The 10,417-nt window shown below is 41.4% G+C and overlaps 1 pseudogene; it reads right to left on the bottom strand.

Annotated features, from left to right (window-relative positions):
• Positions 1-9,061: 9,061 nt before the first annotated feature.
• On the bottom strand, positions 9,062-9,965 carry LOC140468077 (cyclic AMP-responsive element-binding protein 1 pseudogene; annotated as a pseudogene).
• Between the last annotated feature and the right edge of the window lie 452 nt (positions 9,966-10,417).

Raw genomic sequence — 10,417 nt, 5'->3', positions numbered from 1 at the left:
CACCCATACGCCGACATCTACATTTACATTTACATTTACCCCTTACCTAACACTATGTGCAATTTAGCATGGCCAATTCACCTGGCCTGCACATCTTTGGACTGTGGGAGGAAACCGGAGCACCCGGAGGAAACCCACGCAGACACGGGGAGAACGTGCAAACTCCACACAGTCAGTCGCCTGAGGCGGGAATTGAACCCGGGTCTCAGGCGCTGTGAGGCAGCAGTGCTAACCACTGTGCCAACGTGCCGCCCAATTTAGAGTGTTCCCAAATATCACGCAGCTGCAGTATTTTGTTTTGCATTCAAATATATGTTGTTCTCACTTGTTTCTTTGTGCAAGATTACAAAATTAACTTGGATGAATGAACTTATGATTTCTTCAACCAATGTTGGGAGAAAAGAAAATGTCAGTATTTGAAGTGCTGATAAAGTAAAATAAACTGATAATCAGTACAAAGGGTTTAAGATGGATATGGAACAAATTCTGGCAAATGGGACTAGATTAATTTAGGATATCTGGTCAGCATGGGCAAGTTGAACTGAAGGGTCTGATTGTGTGTTGTAAAATTGTGACTTCATTCTCTCAATTATTCAAGAATTTGAATACTTCGAGGAGGAAAAGGAGAATTTATGCAAAGAATGCACTTGAAATGATGATTGAGGTATATCAAACGCACATTATTTCATGACCTTATCCTCTGGGTTCTTCAATGAACAAACTTGTTTTATTATCTGAATAATTATGTATCATGTGATTTGTTTCGCACCAAATATTTCGTTAGAATCTAATGAACTATTAAGAAGTGTTCATGTTTAAAATTTAGGCAGTTTGATTATTAAGCAAGAAAGGGTTAGCGTTTTACTCGCACTGAATCATTGCTCTATAAAAGGTAACAAGCTTTTTTATCTTTTCTGAGCACTGAATATATGAAAGTCAATTCTGAAGGAAAAAACCCTCGTCCGTAAAGTTCCCACATATGTGGAGTAATTGCTTCTGGTCACTCTTCAGGCTATAGAGGCTAGGAAAGAACTGAGTTGGCCAAAGTTAGCAACATCATTTGGATGGACTGTACTCATTGGGGAAACTTGCAGGATCTGTAGAAGAAACACCTGTTTCATAGTATATGCAATAAACCTGAACATTGTTATTTTTTCACAGAGGTTGGGACCTTCCAGGAGCAGCAATGAAGCTCGTGTTGTTTTTTTTTTAAATTTCCGAGCTTGCCAAATTATTGTTGGTAAACGCAGGTATCAAAGCACATTTCACATGCCCCAGCTAGGAATTTGGTCCCAATGCTGTCAATCCATCCATTCCTATGGATAAGAGGTATTTTAAATGTGAGCACTCCATTTCACTCTTCCAATCGAATACTTTAGTGGTTCCGTCCTCTTAGATACTTAATTTCAAATTACTCAAATGTGATTTTTTTGTCCCGCCTGAATTTGCCAAGCACTGGGCAGTTTTGGAATATTCCAAATATTTACAATAGATGCAGTCACACTATTGAAGGCAACCTAACCGATTTGAATAACATTCAGGTAGACAACAACAATGCATAAGTAACTTTATGAATTGCTTACTGTTGACCAACAACGCAAGCCAAGTATTAGTGAAACCACAGATTATCTCCCATGGATTCCCAAATCTAAACAGTGCATTCCAGATATGCTCACTATCACCATCTGCTCCCAGAATTTAGAAAGCACATAAACTGCCCTTCAAAGATAAATCTGCTGTCACAGGCTTCACTCTTATTACAAACAATGACATTTATTGTCCAGTTCTTTAACGTGACAAATGATTTTGCAAACAATTTATAAAATGCTTTAAATCCTGAAGAAATGTGATGTCAGCCCTTTGTAGAAGTGAATGGAAAGTATGATGTTTGCTTGACCTTTGGCTCTATGTATCAGACTGAACTGAACCTTTAGCAAGATGTGGGATGTTTCCCAAACACGTTGTTTAAAAAAAGCAAAGATTATGTTCTGAGATTTAAATGATCAATCAGTTTTAATAAAAGTCCTTCCAAAAATTGAGAGTTTGACTTCAGCTCCTTTAAAGAGACATGTTCTCGGCCTTCGATTTTGTGACATGTGATCATTCTTTGGTAACGGTGGCTGTGTGTAACACTGCAGGATGTTGTGCTGAAGAGCCTGATTGGGTGGATGAGCTTTATTACTGGTGTAACTTGGCTAATTTTGAAATGGAATGTCACTGAGTTAAATCTTGTTTTTAAACTGAGGCATGCTTGTGTAACTCAAGAGTGGACACGACGCTCATGTTACCATGAACCTTTCACTTTTGCAGATTAGTATTTTCCGATCTGTTTTGTAAATAAAGTTCAATATAAAAAGCACAATGTTGGAGAACCGCAGGTCCAGCAGCATCTATGAAGGGAATAAAACATTGTAAGTTCAAAGTCTCATGACCTTTTGTCCGTTCAGACGAAGAGTCACTGAACTTGAAATGTAACATGTATTTCACTTCAACGATGCCCTCAGAACTGCTGAGTTTCTCCAGCACTTTGTTTCTGGGGTTCAGATCTCCAACATGTGCAGTTTATTGTTTTGTTATAGATCCTGTGATTTGACTTGGGGAGCGAGAGGCAGCAATTGTGATCGACTCGAATAAACCTCCACAACCATGGAAAAAAAACAGTTCTTTATACTTTGCAAAATTCGACTGTAAATAAGAAATGCAATTAAGCTAAATGCAAGAAGGCATGCCACCTGCCTTGTCTCAAACTTGTTACTCATCTCTGATAACTAATCTGTCAGAATTGTGTTTGCTCACTTCCTTTGAGATCACAGTTGTGAGTCGCAGTTCCAGTTCCTGGGCCGGGCCTAGTTACCACATTGCAGTGGGGTGGGGATCTTTGTGTCAGCCTGAAGTTTTTATTAAGAGTATCATTGCAGGTTGAAGTTGACAATTTTGACTAATATTGCGTCATCAAACTTGGCGGAAATCATTCCGAATGTATTGATTAACTGGACTGAGCCTGTTTCCATGCAGTCCTGTTAGTAGTGCTGTCATATTCTAATTTAAGAATCACACAACACCAGATTATAGTGCAACAGATTTAACTGGAAGCACACTAGCTATCGGAGCGCCGCTCCTTCATCAGGTGATTGTGGAGGGCACAATTCTAAGGCAGAATTTATAGCAAAAGTTTAGAGTGTGATGTAACTGAAATTATCCATTGAAAAATACCTTGATTATCTGTTGAGTCTTTCATCTGTTCAAATACCATGATAATTTCACTTCTTTCATGTGTAAATCACAAAACCGTTTTTTTAAAAGTTGTATTCCTGACACTGGCCCACCAAATCACTCATTGTATTAATCACTGCACAGTCTCAACAAAGGAGTGAAACTGGATGGACCACATTACATCTACCAATGCACTGGAAAATACAACAACGCAATCCGCCCTTTTGACCCTGCACTTCTGTCTTACAGTGGGCCAACAACAGCAGCAGAACGTACTCCAGCCCAATCTCAAATCTCATGGCCTAGTATATCCCCATTCAACCATTAACATCATGCCAGTGGATCAACCCTAGTTCAATGGAGAGTTCCGCAGGGCATGTCAGGAGCAATACCAGGCATACCTAAAAATGTGGTGCCAACCTGATGAAGCTACCCAACCTGCATGCCAAACAATGCAAGCAATACCAAATAGAACTATGTGATCCAACAACCAATTGTTCAGATCTCAGCTCTGCAGTTCTGCCACACCTAGTCAGGAATGGTGATGGACAATTAAACAACTCACTGCAGGAAGCATCGCAGATATCCGCACCCTTACTTATGGGGGAGTCTCACACATCCATGCAACAGACAAGACAACAGCATTTGCAGCAATCTTCAGCCAGCAGTGCCAAGTGGATGAGCATTTATTGGTCCCTGGCATCACAGACGTGAATCGAATTAGTTGAAAACTTATTTCAAATCAGATCAAAAAATGGAGAAGTAGTGTAAAGGCTGTCGGCCCTGCCAACATTGTGGCAATAGTACTGATGGCTGTGCTCCAGAAATTGCTGCCCACCAAGACAATTACTGATCCAGCCCTGGCTCCGGCTGACATTGTGGAACATTTCCCAGGGATGTTCAACACAAAAAAAGTATGTAAGAGCCAACTCAGCCAATTTCCCTCCATCAGTCGACACTCGCTCAGCAGTGAAGTGATGTAAGGTGTCAAAAGCGCTGTCACGCAGCCGCTCAGCAATAACCTGATGTGACACCCAGTTTGGGTTCTGCCAGGGCCACTCAGTTCCTGGTCTTGTTACAGACTTGATTCACAAGCTGATAAACAGCTGAATTCCAGAGGTGAGGCGAGGGTGATACCCACTCCCACTCCAAGACCACGATTTCGACTTCGGTGATATCACCTGACCTCACCACAGTCTCAGCTCATTTACTGAAACTCTCATTCATTGATTTTGTTAAGTCTAGATTTCATTATCTAAACCAACTCCTGGCCAGCATCCCACAATCACCCTCCCTATAATCTCCAGAGTATTGAGAACTCTACCGCCGAAGTGTTTACTTGTACCAGAACTTGCTGATCCATCAAAAGGCTCCCATTGAAAAGCAAAAGCAATTTACTTTCACACCCTTGACTTCATTCCTGGCTGTAATCATTCCTATCTCCATGCACCAGACACACATTCACATCTCAATAACTCATTTCAGTTTAGACTCCCAATGATGTGTTTATTTTTGAGTTCAGCTGTGTGACTGTTTCTATAGATTCCAAGGCAACATGGTCTGGAATCCCCACCATCTAAGATCTGCTTTCTTGAAATAAGTCGTTCCTGAAAAAAATGCTTATTTCGCAAAAGTTTTGGTCACCGGACATAATATTCTCTTTCTGTGGCCTTATATCAAAAGCTCTCAATATTTTTGTGAAATTAAAAACATGTTGATTTGTACAGATATCTTCTACTCTTCACTATCTCTGAGTGGATAATCTGTAATGTCTCCTACCCAACCACGTTGTGGGAGCACCTTCACCATACCAACTGCAGCAGTTCAAGGATGTCAAATATCACCTTCTCAACAGGAACAGAGGTTTGGCCTTGATCACTGGTATTTGTGGAAGGAGAAATACACATGATGTTTCAGGGAGTGCAATATGATTTATAGGGAATGAAAATGGTGCAGAATTTGACTGTCAGAAATGGAAGAAAAATCCACTCACTATTGGAAAAAAGAACTCTTGACTGTCAAAGATATTGTGGAAAAAATAACCTGATAATGGAGCATATGGTCAGGAGCCGGTCAGCAGTGGACAATTCATTTCCAAAGAGGTCTGTGTACGTAATAGTAAAATAATACACAGAGCAAAAAAACACACGAGAGACTGAGAAAGCTAGATAATAAACAAGTGGACATGACGGAGCCCAGAGATGACTTAGAGCAATGTTCACTTTTATGATCCCACAGTCAGAGATGTCTAGCACAGAAACAGACTCTTAGGTCCAACCCATCTATGCCAACCAGATATTCTAACCTAATGTATTCTCATTTGCCAGCACTTCGCCAACATCCGTCTGAACCCTTCCTATTCAAATGCCTTTGAAATGTTACAATTTTAGTTGCCCTTTAGGCTCCTTTTGAATCCCCCCCCCCCCCAAACCTATATCCTCTAGTTCTGGTCTCCACCAACCCTTGTCTATTTACGCTATCCATGTCACTCACGATTTTTATAAGCCTCGATAACATCACACCTCAGTCTATGACACTGCAGGGTAAATGGCCCCAGCCTATTATGCCTCTCCCTGCAACTCAAATCCTCCAACGCTGGCAACATATTTGAAAATCAATTCTCAAACATTTCAAGTTTCAGTGCCTACTTCTGATAGGAGGGAGACCAGAAATGCACACAATATTCCAAAAGTGACCTAACCAATGTCCTGTCCAGCTCCTTTACTCAATGCTCTGACCAATAAAGGGAAACAAACAAAATGCCTTTTTCACTGTCCTATCGATCTGCGACTCTACTTTCAAGGAACTATGAACCTGCATTCCAAGGTCTCTTTCTTCAGCAAGACTCTCCAAGACCTTACAGTTTTAGTGTGTGAGTCCTGTTCTGATTTGCTTTTCTAAAATGCTGCACCTCACATTTATCTAAACTAAAGCCTATCTGCCACTCCCCAGCCCATTGTTCCATCCGATTAATATCCCATAGTACTCTAAGATACCCTTTATCACTGTCCACAATACCTCCAATTGTGGTGTCACCTGCAAACTTACCAACTGTACCGCCTCTATTCATATCCAAATCATTTAAATGAATGACAAAACAAATCCAGTAAAAACAATCAATATGCTCTGTGTAAATCCTGCCCTATGACTCTCTACCAGAGAGGACTGCACATGCGTCCCGCTGAACTTTGCCCCCTACAAAGCTGGCGGCTGCACGTGTCCAGTGAATCGTTGCTCCGAATAAAGATAGTGGTTCTAACACGAGTCAATCGCTGGATGAGGCATTTTCCCGTTTACTGCAAAAACGGGACTAAGTTTCAAATTTGTATTTTTTTAATGTGCACCAAATGTCTGTAAACCCTCTCAACTCATACCAACACCATTTCCCTCCCGCTTGCTGCTGTTTATTTCTATCTTTACCATCAACTCTCCGTCCACACATCCCGAACCGACCGTGAGGATGATCACGTGGTATAAGGTAAAAACAATGATTGCAGATGCTGGAAAGCAAATACTGGATTAGTGGTGCTGGAAGAGCACAGCAGTTCAGGCAGCATCCAACGAGCAGCGAAATCGACGTTTCGGTCAAAAGCCCTTCATTCCTGATGAAGGGCTTTTGCCCGAAACGTCGATTTCGCTGCTCGTTGGATGCTGCCTGAACTGGTGTGTTCTTCCAGCACCACTAATCCAGTGATCACGTGGCATAGTCTAGTTCCCGCCCCTCATTCACCCTGATTGTTCTGACGACCAACTGCCCCGCCAGGTCTTTCAGCTCTGTCCCTACCTTTCCATTGGTCCGCCGCTGACATAAATCACCCAGGGTCCAGTGTTGGCTGGAGCATGCGGATTGCTTCGTGGTTTTTGTTGCTGTTCATGAGTTACAGGAGTTAAAAATGACAACACCATCTCAAAACCACCTGATGAAGAAGCAGCAAAACTAGTGCTTCCAAATAATCCTGTTGACCAAGCGCCTGGTGTTCTGTGAATTTTACTTTTGTCCATCCCAATCCAACACCAACACCTCCAAGTCACGAATGAGGGAGGGATGTATAACATAAGAACTAGGAACAGCAAAAGGTCGTCCTGCCCTTCGAGCCTGCTCTGCCATTCAATAAGATCATGGCTGATCATTTCGTGGACATGACCATTTACCCACGTTCTCACCGTGTCCATTAATTAATTACGTTTTAAAAAATCTAACCTAGCTTTAAAAATGTTTTCTGAACTAGCATCAATTAATTCCCTGGGCAATGACTTCCATCGAGGTCAAGACGTTCCTGCTCAATTTAGTCTTAAATTTGCTGCCTCCAGTCTTGTGGTGATGCCCTCTTGTCCTAGCTTCAACTGCCAGTGAAAACATCTTCTGTACTTGTATTTTATCCATTCAATTCATTGTTTTATATGTTTCCATTCTTCTGAATTCCAATGAATATATTCTCAATCTACTCAGTCTCTGTTAAGCCAACTCCCTCAACTCCAGAATCAAACTCGTTAACCTCCTCTGCACCGTCTCTCGTGCAAGTACATCCTTTCTCAACTAAAGAGATAAAAACTACATGCAGTACTCCAGGTGTGGCATCGCCAGCACCCAAATACAGCTGGAACATTACCTCTGCTTTTAAACTCAATCCCTTCAGCAATGAAGGACAAAATGCCATTTGCTTTCTGAACTGATTGTTGTACCTGGGGACCAATCTTCATGCAGAAGGATGCTCAGATCCCTCTGCAGAGCAAATGATGCAACTTTTTCATATTGAAGTATTTTTTTAAAATGTTAGTACAACCAAAGAGTATAAACTTCATATATACAAACATTCCATTTCATTTGACAGACCATTATCCACTCACTCAATGTATCTATGTTCCTCTGCAATGTTTCACAGTCCTCCACTCAGTTTGTTCCACCAAACATTTTATTGTCACTTGCAAACTTTGACACCCTACATGTGGTTCCAACTCCAAATCTTCCGAATCAGTTGTAAATAATTGCAGTCCCAACACCGATCCCTGAGGCACACTGCTTATCAATGATTGCCAGCCAGAATAATACTTATTTATCCCCACACTTTGCTTCCTATTAGTCAACCAATCTTCTACCCCTAACGCCATGCACCTTTATATTATGCAACAGCCTCTTGCACAGCACTTTGTTGATGGTCTTTTGTAAATCCAGCGACACCACATCCATAGAATCCACAGAATAATCCCCGTTGTCCACATTGCTCGAAATGTCTTCATAGAATTCTACAAGTTTGGTTAAGCATGACCTGCCCGTCATGAACCCATGTTGTGTCTGTACAATGGGACAATTTCTTTTGAGATTACCTGCTATTTCTTCCTTGATAATAGACCCAAGCATCATTCCCACGACAGAGAATAAACTAACTGGTATATAATTCCCCACTTTTTGTCCACCTCCTTTTTAAATCAGTTGCATCACTTTTGCTGTTTTCCAATCTGCTGGAACTGCCACAGAGTCCAGTGAATTTTGGAAAATTACTGTCAGTGCATTTGCTATTTTTCCTGGCATCGCTTTTAGTTCCCTGGGATGCATTCCATCAAGGTCAGAAGACCTTTCTATCGTTAGCTGAATTCCCTACAAACAGTCTAAAACTAGCTGTTCTGTAATAAGGATAGTTTCCAAATCCTCACCTACCTTTGTCTCATTGCTAGTTACTGGAAAGATATTAGCATCCTCCACTGTGATATCCCAAAACTAAATGCTTCTTCTTATTTTCCAAAGGACCAAAATTTACTTTAGCCATTCTTTCCTCGTTATATATATTTATATAAAATTTTGCTCTCTGTCTTTATAGTCTGTGCTAGTTTATTTTTCTCATGTTATATATTACTTTTCTTTATAGCTCGTTTGTGGGTTTTGGTTGACGTTTAACGTTTTCCCAGTTCTTGTTTCCTCCTGTTTTTGGCCACTTTTTACGCCTTTTCTTTGAATTTGATTTTCCAGAACAGCAACCCAATTCTCCAAGCATTTCACATACTCTTTCTTCTTGCGACGTTACTCTCGAGCTGCTTCCCTGTTTTTCATTAGGCGGATCTCACGTTTACGAGTGGTTTCTTCAGCATTCTGGGGCTGGCTTTGCAGGACTGGTGAAGATGCCATAACCATTCCCTGGTAGGCAGTAGAGTTAGGAGTTGTATGGTTCTTATAGGTTTGGACATCTCCAACAGCACCTTGTATAAGCACTTGGCTGCCCGGCACAAAGATTTGCCATCCATCAGGGCTCTGTGCATACTGTATAATGGCTGCTCCAACCTTGGCTGTAGCTGCGTTCGTCATTGTTAGTGTCTGGAGTCCTTGCACTTCATCTGTACCATTGTTAGCCAGCTGAATTGCTCCCCCCTGTGTAATAGCAAGGTATTGTCCACAGTTAGTTTGATAGATGGGTATCTGCATCGTCGTTGTCGTAATGGTTGAGGCAGTCTCTTCTGATTTCTCCTCATCGATTTATTGGCACACTGGGGGGATCAGAAGAAAGTTCATTCAGGATTTTCCTGTATGAAGGCCGTCTCGATAGAATTTCTCTACGTTTCTGAGAGTCAGTCATGCTATCCACAGATTCCTGGGAGTCCTCATTTTCAAGTATAGTAGAAATCTGAACAGTCTGAACCTGAGGGGACTGTATGACTGAGGACTGAGCTGCTTGGATAACACCTTGGACTTGAACAATCTGCCCATTCGGTAATTGCACTAAAGTTACTGCAGGACTTGTTGTAGATTGGATCCGAGGCATGGTTACCTGCATGTTCACATTATATATTCATGATCTGGATGAAGGAACTGGGGGCATTCCAACGAAGTTTGCTGATGATACGAAGTTAGGTGGACAGGCAAGTAGTACTGAGGAAGTGGGGAGGCTGCACAAGGATCTAGACATATTCGGAGAGTGGTCCAGGAAATGAATGATGGAATTCAATGTGATCAAACTCGAGGTCTTGCACTTTGCAAAAAATGAATACAAGCATGGACTACTTTCTAAACGGTGAGAAAATTCATAAAACCAAAGTACAAAGGGATCTGGGAGTGCAAGTCGAGGATTCTCTAAAGGTAAACATGCAGGTTGAATCCGTGATTAAGAAAGCGAATGCGATGTTGTAATTAAGCTCAAGAGGGTTGGAATATAAAAGCATTGATGTGCTACTGAGACTTTAAAAAGTTCTGGTTAGGCCCCATTTGGAGTACTGT

Source organism: Chiloscyllium punctatum, chromosome 46 (genome assembly GCF_047496795.1).
Source record: "Chiloscyllium punctatum isolate Juve2018m chromosome 46, sChiPun1.3, whole genome shotgun sequence".
NCBI lineage: Eukaryota > Metazoa > Chordata > Chondrichthyes > Orectolobiformes > Hemiscylliidae > Chiloscyllium > Chiloscyllium punctatum.
The sequence above is the reverse complement of the archived record's forward strand: the minus strand, read 5'-3'. Positions and strand labels throughout refer to the sequence as shown.